The sequence below is a fragment of the Parasteatoda tepidariorum genome, chromosome 2, assembly GCF_982258835.1.
Source record: "Parasteatoda tepidariorum strain Cologne lab strain chromosome 2, Ptep-v5.0, whole genome shotgun sequence".
In the NCBI taxonomy this organism is placed as follows: Eukaryota; Metazoa; Arthropoda; class Arachnida; order Araneae; family Theridiidae; genus Parasteatoda; species Parasteatoda tepidariorum.
In genome coordinates, this window is record NC_141756.1 from 107488608 (window position 1) to 107503370 (window position 14763).

Consider the following 14763-nt stretch of genomic DNA (forward strand, 5'->3'; position numbering starts at 1 on the left):
TAATGGGTAAAAACTGAAAAAATCCAGGAAAATTGATTTATTTCCATTGTTTTAAATTATTCTTACAATATATTCGACAGTTTATCAAGTGTAAGATCTCCTACGAGTAGAATCATGCATCTTTCTTTGTTAAATACCGCATAATGGAATAATAATGAAAAAAAATAAAAAATAAAATAAAATGGCGGGGTGGGGTTCGAATTTCGAAGTCGTCTAACTCCCTTTAATATCAAGTTATAATTTTCAAACTCGGACCCTAACTAGGGGTCTATGGTCCGAACATGTTTACTGAAGTAAATTTTTATAGGTGAATTAGGGGGTGCAGGGGGCCCCTCAAAGGTCTATTGCATAGCTGACCGTGAGAGGACTTTTAAAGCGAAATTGTGGCAGGCGTCTCGTGTTCGAGTGGCATGGTAGTCAAGACGCCGGACTAGTAGCTGACGGCTGGGGTGAGGGGGCCCGGGTTCGAATCCCAGCTTCAGCAACTAGTCAAAAAAATTTCTTTTTTTTTCTTCTTCCGCTTATTTTGCATTATATTATTTTTTAAATGAGTTTTTCTACATTTTGGAGGGTCTTACATATAGAAAATAATTTTTTTAAAATGGGAAAATATCAAATAATGGGTAAAAATTTGAAAAAATCCAGGAAAATTGATTTATTTCCATTGTTTTAAATTATTCTTACAATATATTCGACAGTTTATCAAGCGTAAGATCTCCTACGAGTAGAATCATGCATCTTTCTTTGTTAAAGAACGCATAATGGAATAATAATGAAAAAAAGTAAAAAATAAAATAAAATGGCGGGGTGGGGTTCGAATTTCGAAATCGTCTAACTCCCTTTAATATCAAGTTATAATTTTCAAACTCGGACCCTAAGTAGGGGTCTATGGTCCGAACATATTTACTGAAGGAAATTTTTATAGGTGAATTAGGGGGTGCAGGGGGCCCCTCAAAGTTCTATTGCATAGCTGACCGTGAGAGGACTTTTAAAGCGAAATTGTGGCAGGCTACTCGTGTTCGAGTGGCATGGTAGTCAAGACACCGGACTAGTAGCAGACGGCTGGGGTGAGGGGGCCCGGGTTCGAATCACAGCTTCAGCAACTTTTCAAAAAAATTTCTCTTTTTTCTTCTTCCGCTTATTTTGCATTGTATTATTTTTTAAATGAGTTTTTCTATATTTTGGAGGGTCTTACATATAGAAAATAATTTTTTTAAAATGGGAAAATATCAAATAATGGGTAAAAACTGAAAAAATCCAGGAAAATTGATTTATTTCCATTGTTTTAAATTATTTTTACAATATATTCGACAGTTTATCAAGCGTAAGATCTCCTACGAGTAGAATCATGCATCTTTCTTTTTTAAAGTACGCATAATGGAATAATAATGAAAGAAAATAAAAAATAAAATTAAATGGCGGGGTGGGGTTCGAATTTCGAAGTCGTCTAACTCCCTTTAATATCAAGTTATAATTTTCAAACTCGGACCCTAAGTAGGGGTCTATGGTCCGAACATGTTGACTGAAGGAAATTTTTATAGGTGAATTAAGGGGTGCAGGGGGCCCCTCAAAGGTCTATTGCATAGCTGACCGTGAGAGGACGTTTAAAGCGAAATTGTGGCAGGCTTCTCGTGTTCGAGTGGCATGGTAGTCAAGACACCGGACTAGTAGCTGACGGCTGGGGTGAGGGGGCCCAGGTTCGAATCCCAGCTTCAACAACTTTTCAAAAAATTTCTTTTTTTTCTTCTTGCGCTTATTTTGCATTATATTATTTTTTAAATGAGTTTTTCTATATTTTGGAGGGTCTTACATATAGAAAATAATTTTTTTAAAATGGGAAAATATCAAATAATGGGTAAAAACTGAAAAAATCCAGGAAAATTGATTTATTTCCATTGTTTTAAATTATTTTTACAATATATTCGACAGTTTATCAAGCGTAAGATCTCCTACGAGTAGAATCATGCATCTTTCTTTTTTAAAGTACGCATAATGGAATAATAATGAAAAAAAATAAAAAATAAAATTAAATGGCGGGGTGGGGTTCGAATTTCGAAGTCGTCTAACTCCCTTTAATATCAAGTTATAATTTTCAAACTCGGACCCTATGTAGTGGTCTATGGTCCGAACATGTTAACTGAAGGAAATTTTTATAGGTGAATTAGGGGGTGCAGGGGGCCCCTCAAAGATCTATTGCATAGCTGACCGCGAGAGGACTTTTAAAGCGAAATTGAGGCAAGCTTCTAGTGTTCGAGTGGCATGGTGGTCAAGACACCGGACTAGTAGCTGACGGCTGGGGTGAGGGGACCCAGGTTCGAATCCCAGCTTCAGCAACATTTCAAAAAAATTTCTTTTCTTTCTTCTTCCACTTATTTTGCATTATATTGTTTTTTAAATGAGTTTTTCTATATTTTGGAGGGTCTTACATATAGAAAATAATTATTTTTAAATGGGAAAATATCAAATAATGGGTAAAAACTGAAAAAATCCAGGAAAATTGATTTATTTCCATTGTTTTAAATTATTCTTACAATATATTCGACAGTTTATCAAGCGTAAGATCTCCTACGAGTAGAATCATGCATCTTTCTTTGTTAAAGAACGCATAATGGAATAATAATGAAAAAAAATAAAAAAATAAAATAAAATGGCGGGGTGGGGTTCGAATTTCGAAGTCCTCTAACTCCCTTTAATATCAAGTTATAATTTTCATACTCGGACCCTAACTAGGGGTCTATGGTCCGAACATGTTTACTGAAGGAAATTTTTATAGGTGAATTAGGGGGTGCAGGGGGCCCCTCAAAGGTCTATTGCATAGCTGACCGTGAGAGGACTTTTAAAGCGAAATTGTGGCAGTCTTCTCGTGTTCGAGTGGCATGGTAGTCAAGACACCGGACTAGTAGCTGACGGCTGGGGATAGGGGGCCCAGGTTCGAATCCCAGCTTCAGCAACTTTTCAAAAAAATTTCTTTTTTTTTCTTCTTCTGCTTATTTTGCATTATATTATTTTTTAAATGAGTTTTTCTATATTTTGGAGGGTCTTACATATAGAAAATAATTTTTTTAAAATGGGAAAATATCAAATAATGGGTAAAAACTGAAAAAATCCAGGAAAATTGATTTATTTCCATTGTTTTAAATTATTTTTACAATATATTCGACAGTTTATCAAGCGTAAGATCTCCTACGAGTAGAATCATGCATCTTTCTTTGTTAAAGAACGCATAATGGAATAATAATGAAAAAAAAATAAAAAAATAAAATAAAATGGCGGGGTGGGGTTCGAATTTCGAAGTCCTCTAACTCCCTTTAATATCAAGTTATAATTTTCATACTCGGACCCTAACTAGGGGTCTATGGTCCGAACATGTTTACTGAAGGAAATTTTTATAGGTGAATTAGGGGGTGCAGGGGGCCCCTCAAAGGTCTATTGCATAGCTGACCGTGAGAGGGCTTTTAAAGCGAAATTGTGGCAGTCTTCTCGTGTTCGAGTGGCATGGTAGTCAAGACTCCGGGGTAGTAGTAGATGACGGCTGGACTGAGGGGGCCCAGGTTCGAATCCCAGCTTCAGCAACATTTAAAAAAAAATTCTTTTTTTTTCTTGTTCCGCTTATTTTGCATTATATTATTTTTTAAATGAGTTTTTCTATATTTTGGAGGGTCTTACATATAGAAAATAATTTTTTTAAAATTAGAAAATATCAAATAATGGGAAAAACTGAAAAAATCCAGGAAAATTGATTTATTTCCATTGTTTTAAATTATTTTTACAATATATTCGACAGTTTATCAAGCGTAAGATCTCCTACGAGTAGAATCATGCATCTTTCTTTTTTAAAGTACGCATAATGGAATAATAATGAAAAAAAAATAAAAAATAAAATTAAATGGCGGGGTGGGGTTCGAATTTCGAAGTCGTTTAACTCCCTTTAATATCCAGTTATAATTTTCAAACTCGGACCCTAAGTAGGGGTCTATGGTCCGAACATGTTTACTGAAGGAAATTTTTATAGGTGAATTAGGGGGTGCAGGGGGCCCCTCAAAGGTCTATTGCATAGCTGACCGTGAGAGGACGTTTAAAGCGAAATTGTGGCAGGCCTCTCGTGTTCGAGTGGCATGGTAGTCAAGACACCGGACTAGTAGCTGACGGCTGGGGTGAGGGGGCCCAGGTTCGAATCCCAGCTTCAGCAACTTTTCAAAAAATTTCTTTTTTTTTCTTCTTGCGCTTATTTTGCATTATATTATTTTTTAAATGAGTTTTTCTATATTTTGGAGGGTCTTACATATAGAAAATAATTTTTTTTAAATGGGAAAATATCAAACAATGGGTAAAAACTGAAAAAATACAGGAAAATTGATTTATTTCCATTGTTTTAAATTATTTTTACAATATATTCGACAGTTTATCAAGCGTAAGATCTCCTACGAGTAGAATCATGCATCTTGCTTTGTTAAAGAACGCATAATGGAATAATAATGAAAAAAAATAAAAAAATAAAATAAAATGGCGGGGTGGGGTTCGAATTTCGAAGTCGTCTAACTCCCTTTAATATCAAGTTATAATTTTCAAACTCGGACCCTAAGTAGGAGTCTATGGTCCGAACATGTTTACTGAAGGAAATTTTTATAGGTGAATTAGGGGGTGCAGGGGGCCCCTCAAAGGTCTATTGCATAGCTGACCGCGAGAGGACTTTTAAAGCGAAATTGAGGCAGGCTTCTCGTGTTCGAGCGGCATGGTAGTCAAGACACCGGACTAGTAGCTGACGGCTGGGGTGAGGGGGCCCAGGTTCGAATCCCAGCTTCAGCAACTTTTCAAAAAAATTCTTTTTTTTTCTTCTTCCGCTTATTTTGCATTATATTATTTTTTAAATGAGTTTTTCTATATTTTGGAGGGTCTTACATATAGAAAATAATTTTTTTAAAATGTTAAAATATCAAATAATGGGTAAAAACTGAAAAAATCCAGGAAAATTGATTTATTTCCATTGTTTTAAATTATTTTTACAATATATTCGACAGTTTATCAAGCGTAAGATCTCCTACGAGTAGAATCATGCATCTTTCTTTGTCAAAGAACGCATAATGGAATAATAATGAAAAAAAATAAAAAAATAAAATAAAATGGCGGGGTGGGGTTCGAATTTCGAAGTCGTCTAACTCCCTTTAATATCAAGTTATAATTTTCATACTCGGACCCTAACTAGGGGTCTATGGTCCGAACATGTTTATTGAAGGAAATTTTTATAGGTGAATTAGGGGGTGCAGGGGGCCCCTCAAAGGTCTATTGCATAGCTGACCGTGAGAGGACTTTTAAAGCGAAATTGTGGCAGTCTTCTCGTGTTCGAGTGGCATGGTAGTCAAGAATCCGGGGTAGTAGTAGATGACGGCTGGGCTGAGGGGGCCCAGGTTTGAATCCCAGCTTCAGCAACATTTCAAAAAAAAATTTTTTTTTTTCTTCTTCCGCTTATTTTGCATTATATTACTTTTTAAATGAGTTTTTCTATATTTTGGAGGGTCTTACATATAGAAAATAATTTTTTTAAAATGGGAAAATATCAAATAATGGGAAAAAACTGAAAAAATCCAGGAAAATTGATTCATTTCCATTGTTTTAAATTATTTTTACAATATATTCGACAGTTTATCAAGCGTAAGATCTCCTACGAGTAGAATCATGCACCTTTCTTTGTTAAAGAACGCATAATGGAACAATAATGAAAAAAAATAAAAAATTAAATAAAATGGCGGGGTGGGGTTCGAATTTCGAAGTCGTCTAACTCCCTTTAATATCAAGTTATAATTTTCAAACTCGGACACTACGTAAGGGTCTATGGTCCGAACATGTTTACTGAAGGAAATTTTTATAGGTGAATTAGGGGGTGCAGGGGGCCCCTCAAAGGTCTATTGCATAGCTGACCGTGAGAGGACTTTTAAAGCGAAATTGTGGCAGGCTTCTCGTGTTCGAGTGGCATGGTAGTCAAGACACCGGACTAGTAGCTGACGGCTGGGGATAGGGGGCCCAGGTTCGAATCCCAGCTTCAGCAACTTTTCAAAAAAATTTCTTTTTTTTTCTTCTTCCGCTTATTTTGCATTATATTATTTTTTAAATGAGTTTTTCTATATTTTGGAGGGTCTTACATATAGAAAATAATTTTTTTAAAATGGGAAAATATCAAATAATGGGTAAAAACTGTTCTATGAGTAAAAGTGTGCATCTTTCTTTGTTAAAGAACGCATAATGGAATAATAATAAAAATATAATAAATAAAATAAAATGTCGGTGTGAGGTTCGAATATCGAAGCCGTCTAACTCCCCTTAATATTAAGTTATAATTTTCAAACTCGAACCCTAAGTAGGGGTCTATAGTCCAAATATATCTGCTGCAGAAAATTTTTATAAGTTAATTAGGGAGTGCAGGGGACCCCTCAAAGATCTATTGCATAGCTGACCTTCAGAGGGCTTTTGAAGCGAAATCGTGACGGGCATCTAGTGTTCGAGTGGTCTGGTGGTCAAGACACCGGAGTAGTAACTGACGGTCTGGGGAGAGGATTCGCGGGTTCGAATCCCTGCTTCATCAACTTTTAAAAAAAAAATTTCTTTCTTTTTCTTTCCTCTTTCGCTTAATTTGCATTATATTATTTTTACAATATTTTCGACAGTTTCTCATGCGTAAGGTGTTCTATGAGTAAAAGTGTGCATCTTTCTTTTTTAAAGAACGCATAATGGAATAATAATAAAAATATAATAAATAAAATAAAATGCCGGTGTGGGGTTCGAATATCGAAGCCGTCTAACTCCCTTTAATATTAAGTTATAATTTTCAAACTCGGACCCTAAGTAGGGGTCTATGGTCCGAACATGTTTACTGAAGGAAATTTTTATAGGTGAATTAGGGGGTGCAGGGGGCCCCTCAAAGGTCTATTGCATAGCTGACCGTGAGAGGACTTTTAAAGCGAAATTGTGACAGGCTTCTCGTGTTCGAGTGGCATGGTAGTCAAGACACCGGACTAGTAGCTGACGGCTGGGTTTGAGGGGGCCCAGGTTCGAATCCCAGCTTCAGCAACTTTTCAAAAAAATTTCTTTTTTTTTCTTCTTCCGCTTATTTTGCATTATATTATTTTTAAATGAGTTTTTCTATATTTTGGAGGGTCTTACATATAGAAAATAATTTTTTTAAAATGGGAAAATATCAAATAATGGGTAAAATCTGAAAAAATCCAGGAAAATTGATTTATTTCCATTGTTTTAAATTATTTTTGCAATATATTCGACAGTTTATCAAGCGTAAGATCTCCTACGAGTAGAATCATCTATCTTTCTTTGTTAAAGAACGCATAATGGTATAATAATGAAAAAAAAATAAAAAATAATATAAAATGGCGGGGTGGGGTTCGAATTTCGAAGTCGTCTAACTCCCTTTAATATCAAGTTATAATTTTCAAACTCGGACCCTAAGTAGGGGTCTATGGTCCGAACATGTTTACTGAAGGAAATTTTTATAGGTTAATTAGGGAGTGCAGAGGACCCCTCAAAGATCTATTGCATAGCTGACCTTCAGAGGGCTTTTGAAGCGAAATCGTGACTGGCATCTTGTGTTTGAGTGGTCTGGTGGTCAAGACTCCGGAGTAGTAACTGACGGCCTGGGGAGAGGAGGCGCGGGTTCGAATCCCTGCTTCATCAACTTTAAAAAAAAAAAATTCTTTCTTTTTCTTTCCTCTTTCGCTTAATTTGCATTATATTATTTTTACAATATTTTCGACAGTTTCTCATGCGTAAGGTGTTCTATGAGTAAAAGTGTGCATCTTTCTTTTTTAAAGAACGCATAATGGAATAATAATAAAAATATAATAAATAAAATAAAATGCCGGTGTGGGGTTCGAATATCGAAGCCGTCTAACTCCCTTTAATATTAAGTTATAATTTTCAAACTCGGATCCTAAGTAGGGGTCTATGGTCCGAACATGTTTACTGAAGGAAATTTTTATAGGTGAATTAGGGGGTACAGGGGGCCCCTCAAAGGTCTATTGCATAGCTGACCGTGAGAGGACTTTTAAAGCGAAATTGTGACAGGCTTCTCGTGTTCGAGTGGCATGGTAGTCAAGACACCGGACTAGTAGCTGACGGCTGGGTTTGAGGGGGCCCAGGTTCGAATCCCAGCTTCAGCAACTTTTCAAAAAAATTTCTTTTTTTTTCTTCTTCCGCTAATTTTGCATTATATTATTTTTAAATGAGTTTTTCTATATTTTGGAGGGTCTTACATATAGAAAATAATTTTTTTAAAATGGGAAAATATCAAATAATGGGTAAAATCTGAAAAAATCCAGGAAAATTGATTTATTTCCATTGTTTTAAATTATTTTTTCAATATATTCGACAGTTTATCAAGCGTAAGATCTCCTACGAGTAGAATTATGCATCTTTCTTTGTTAAAGAACGCATAATGGTATAATAATGAAAAAAAAATAAAAAATAATATAAAATGGCGGGGTGGGGTTCGAATTTCGAAGTCGTCTAACTCCCTTTAATATCAAGTTATAATTTTCAAACTCGGACCCTAAGTAGGGGTCTATGGTCCGAACATGTTTACTGAAGGAAATTTTTATAGGTTAATTAGGGAGTGCAGAGGACCCCTCAAAGATCTATTGCATAGCTGACCTTCAGAGGGCTTTTGAAGCGAAATCGTGACTGGCATCTTGTGTTTGAGTGGTCTGGTGGTCAAGACTCCGGAGTAGTAACTGACGGCCTGGGGAGAGGAGGCGCGGGTTCGAATCCCTGCTTTATCAACTTTTAAAAAAAAATTCTTTTTTTTTTTCTTCTTCTTTCGCTAATTTGCATTATATTATTTTTACAATATTTTCGACAGTTTCTCATGCGTTAGGTGTTCTATGAGTAAAAGTTTGCATCTTTCTTTGCTAAAGAACGCATAATGGAATAATAATAAAAATATAATAAATAAAATGAAATGTCGGTGTGGGGTTCGAATATCGAAGCCGTCTAACTCCCTTTAATATTAAGTTATAATTTTCAAACTCGAACCCTAAGTAGGGGTCTATGGTCCAAATATATCTGCTGCAGGAAATTTTTATAGGTTAATTAAGGAGTGCTGGGGACCCCTCAAAGTTCTATTGCATAGCTGACCTTCAGAGGGCTTTTGAAGCGAAATCGTGACTGGCATCTAGTGTTCGAGTGGTCTGGTGGTCAAGACACCGGAGTAGTAACTGACGGCCTGGGGAGAGGAGGCGCGGGTTCCAATCCCTGCTTTATCAACTTTTAAAAAAAAAAATATTTTTTTTTTCTTCTTCTTTCGCCTATTTTGCATTATATTATTTTTACAATATTTTCGACAGTTTCTCATGCGTTAGGTGTTCTATGAGTAAAAGTGTGTATCTTTCTTTGCTAAAGAACGCATAATGGAATAATAATAAAAATATAATAAATAAAATAAAATGTCGGTGTGGGGTTCGAATATCGAAGCCGTCTAACTCCCTTTAATATTAAGTTATAATTTTCAAACTCGAACCCTAAGTAGGGGTGTATGGTCCAAATATATCTAGTGTTCAAATATATCTAGTGTTCTAGTGACTGGCATCTAGTGTTCGAGTGGTCTGGTGGTCAAGACACCGGAGTAGTAACTGACGGCCTGGGAAGAGGAGATGCGGGTTCGAATCCCTGCTTTATCAACTTTTCAAAAAAGTTTCTTTTTTTTTCTTTCGCCTATTTTGCATTATATTATTTTTTTTGAATGTGTTTTTCTATATTTTAGAGGATCCTACGTATAGGAAATAATTTTTTTAAATTTGTAAAATTTCGAATAATGTGTAAAAACTGGAAAAATCCAGGAAAATTGGCTTATTTCCATTGTTTTATATTATTTTTCCAATATATTCGACAGTTTCTCATGCGTAAGGTGTTCTATGAGTAAAATTGTGCATCTTTCTTTGTTAACGAACCCATAATGGAATAATATTAAAAATATAATAAATAAAATATTTATAGACCAATTAGGGGGCTGCAAAGGCCCCTTAAGTCTTTTGTTTAGCTAACCGGGAGAGGGTACTTGAAGCTATGTAGTATCCCGCTCCCCGTATAAACGTTGTTCAACGTCTAAGACCGCGTGATTGTGACTTCCGCCTTAGTCGACGGGGTGCAGGCTCGTTCCCCGGCTGGCGTAGATTTTTAAAATTTCTTATATATATATATATTTTTTCATTATATTAATTATTTAAAGTATTTTTCGATATATTAAAGAATCCTATACATAAAAGAAAAAAATTTTATTCGGAAAATTTCAAATAATGCTTAAAAGTTGGAAAAATCCCGGAAAATCAGTTTATTTTTATTATATTATTTTTTTAAACTCCTTTTACAATATTTTCACGATAGTTTAGCTTTCGAAATGTGTTCTATGCTCAAAATCAAGTGTCTTGCTTGGTGAAAGAACGCATAAGGGAATAAAAAATAAAATAAAATGGCGGGAAAAAAGTTCAAATTTCAAGTCCATCTAACTCCCTTTATTATTAAGCTATAAATTTCAAACTCGGACGGAAATTTTGCCTCTATGAGCCGAACCACCCTACGAAGAAAATTTTTTATAGACCTATTAGGGGGCTGCAAAAGCCCCTTAAGTCTTTTCTTTAGCCCACCGGGAGAGGGTACTTGAAGCTATGTAGTAGCCCGATCTCCGTATAAGCGTGGTACAACGGCTAAGACTGCATGATAGCGACCTACGCCTTAAACGAATGGGTGCGCGTTCGAACCCCGGCTTAGGGCAATTTTTAAAATTTTTCATATTTTCTTCTTTTTTTTTTTTTTTACATTATATTATTTATTTAATGCGTTTTTCGATATATTAAACGATCCTACATGTAAAAAATATTTTTTTTTTCGGGAAATTTCAAATAATGCTTAAAAACAGAAAAAATCCAGGAAAAATAGTTTATTTTTATTATATTTTTTTTAAACTCCTTTTAGAATATTTTCACGATAGTTTAGCATTCGAAATGTGTTCTATGCTTAAAATCAAGTATTTTTCTTGGTGAAAGAACGCATAATGGAATAAAAAAATAAAATAAAATAGCGGGAAAAGGGTTCAAATTTCAAGTCAATCGAACTCCCTTTATTATTAAATGGAAATTTGGGAGATGGTAACCGGGAGAAGGTACTTGAATCTATGTAGTAGCCCGATGACCATATAAACGTGGTTCAACGACCAAGACCACGTGCCAGTGACTGACGCCTTAAGCGAAAGGGTGCGGGTTCGAACCTCGGCAGAGATTATTTTTTAAATTTTTTTTCTTTTGTTTATTTTGCATTATATTATTAATTTAATGTGTTTTTCGATATATTAAAGGATCCTATGAGTAAAAATAATTTTTTTAATTCGGGAAATTTCAAATAATCTTAAAATCTCGAAAAATCCCGAAAAATTAAATCCAGGGAAAAATAGTTTATTTTTATTATATTATTTTTTTAATTTCTTTTACAATATTTTCAAGATAGTTTAGCATGCAAAATATGTTCTGTGTTTGAATTAAGTGTCTTTCTTAGTGAAAGATCGCATAATGGAATAAAAAATAAAGTCCAATTAACTAACGCTTCTCCGTTACAAATTTTGAACATTTTATGCCAGTGATATAAACGAAAAAGAACCAGAGCTATAATTAGAGCATTTCAAGCATGATTCGGCGTAAGAGAATAAGTTAGATAAATTTGGAATAGATGCATAAAATAGTAAAAAACAACAATCTCGAAGACACTTTTCCATACATTGACGTTATCATATTTTTTTCAAGCGTGGCATTGGACAATTGTCACTCATGGTAACTATATGTAGCGGCGCACGTTTATTCTCCATACTGAACTTGATTAAAAATGAACTAAAAAATGACTTAAGAAAAAATGAGTCATCATGAGCATTGAAAATTATGTGCAGGAAATTGATTTTAGCAATGTGATAGAAGACTTATCCTCTCAAAGCGGGTAAAAAGTATTGCTACCTTAAACTTTTGATGAAAATAATGTAAATAAAGCTTTTATAATAATGTATCAATGTTTTACTTTCCTAAAATAAAAATTATTCAAAAGTGACATTTTTTCTTTGAAATTACTCATAAAGAGCCCCCTAATGAAGACAGGCCGAGGGCCCCCCTAAACGGCTCTGCTTTTTGGATTATACATTTTCATTTAAAAAAGTTTAATATATTACATTAACGCTAGTTTCGTGTACAAAATGAATAAATAATGAAAATGTGACCGAGCTCAGACTTTATCGTTCTCATATATCTGCTATTTAACTAAAGTTTTTCTGGAGAGTATGCATAGCGCTATCGAAAGACGGAGCTCCAAAACTAGCACAGCAGTACGTTGTAGTTCTGGGAGGTAATGTCCCAATAGTTTCGTCAAGAGAGCAGTCCAATGTTTAGAACAATTAATTGTAATTTTACTTTTTGTGTATTTCACCATATCTCGAAAAATTATAAAAAGAATTTGAAGCATTTTTGCTCTCAGTTATATAATTCGTTTATCCAAAAGAAAATTCTATGCAAAATATAACTTTTAGTAAATGCTAATTATTTTATTTAATAATAGTCGAAAAATTGTACAGCAAGGTAGAAATTTTTTTCAAAATTTAACTATTAACTAATTGACCGATTTTACTGAAATTTTCCTATTTAAAATTGCATTCTTTAAAATGATATAAAAAAATATCTACTATGCAGTTCAAAAATTTTAAGACTTATATTAAATGAAAAAACAAATATCCTTTACTAAAAGATATATTTTGAGTGGAATTAAATTTAAATAAAGGAATTTTACTATTGTGAACAAAAATTTTTCAATTCGTTTAAAAAGTACTCAACAAAAAAAATTTAGCATGAAGGGATCCAAATTTTGGAATTATCTTCTGTCCAAACTATTGGAACCGTATTTCCGGCTTTCCGGCTGCCCCCAATATCTTGGGGGTCAGACATCTACATCACTAAAAAAAAATAGGTTGGTTTACTCAGAGAAAGTGCATTTTTGTGTCTGATTTCGTAAAATATTGTTACTGTAAGACTGTCTTTTTCGTGTTAAAAAGGCTTTGCTATTTGATTAAAAGCGGCCAAATACTGTCTTTAGAGATTCCTGACCTCATTTCAAATCAACTTAAATAGAGTTAAACCGTTTAATCCTCATTATATGAATTATTTGCTTATGCTTTACTGCTACTTTATAACCTGAATTAATAGTGCTTTGTTCTTTTAATCAAGTGGAAAACTGTATTCTTTCTTCTTAGAATAAATCAATTATAATTTAAATGGGAATAAAAAGTACATTGATTGCTTAATTTCTGGATCATTTTTATCAATATTAATGTACTTAAGTGTGTACTAAATAAAAGTTAATTTAAAAAAAGGTGCTATTTTTGTAAATTGTTTTCAAAAATGCTGTAAATCAAGTTTCGTTTCTTTTTTGCCTACTATTACAGGTAACCCAACTTTTTTTTTTTTATTATAATTAATTTAAAACAGAAAGTAAGATTTGTATACTATTGAATTTGTAGTTTTTGTTGAGAAGAATATAATTGCACGTATAGAATTGGCATTTTATGTTTAAGTATTATATTGGTACAATATGTAAGTCACTGATCCTAATCAATTTCAAGCATTGATTTGAAATAAATACTGTACTAAAATTTGGATATATGTCCAATTTTATTGTGCTTTTAATCGAATTTATTAACACAGAAACTGTTCGTGTAGAACAGTTTCTGTGTTAATAAATTAATTCAAATATGGTGTTTTATATTTTTTGAAGTGTTGACCATGCTGTAATTGGTCTTGTACCTGGAAGGTACTGGGTTCGAATCCAGCTTAGTGCATAGATGTAATCTATCTGTCCTTTTAGGGTTGACGTTGATCCACCTTAATAGGACCTACAAAACAGAAATAAACAATAGTGCCTGTCACGTGCCATATGTTACCAAAAGTGGTGGGCATTGAAATAATATTTCTGAAAAATATTAATCTTTGGAATGTCTTGCACATCAAAGTCATCTTAAAGACTTAACAGTTAAAATTGAGTCAGCTACTTTAAAAAAAAATCTTTCTTGTGTTGCAAATTTTATAAATTAGAATGTCTTTAAAGATTAAGAGAATATTGTATTTTAAGTTTATACGATTGTATAATATTTTTGTGCTCAAATGACTGAATTAAATGATAAATTTTATATTATGTCTTTTGAGCTAACAATATGTCTTTGTAAATCTGTTCTGGCTCTTTCTTTTAGTATCTTGCTTTTTTTTTATGTGTCACGTTGATGCATTCTTTAATATATATGTTACGGCGAATGACCGAAATAGGTGGTTGTTGACTTTTACTGGTGAATGTCGAGAAACACCAAATACGTAAGTGAAAGATCGAATATTTCATTACATTCTTGTACATTCGACCCTCACCGGCGTATGTCAACAATCACATAGTCGATTTGGTGAATGTCCGAAATATTTGTTATATCCAATTTTATTCGTTGATATTATTATATTTATTTGATATATTTATATTTATTCTGTATTTTAATACTTACTGACGATAGATTAGAAGAGTGTTTGGAGTATCGGGTACAAATATATACCGGGCAATGGCACTTGACCTTAAAGAAACATCAGTGTTCGGGTATACCGAGCAGTGGCACTTAACCTTAATAAAACATCAGAGTAGGGTATACCGAGCAAATGTAAATGTATGGTCCGATACTCCAAACAATGTTTCTTCTGATCTATC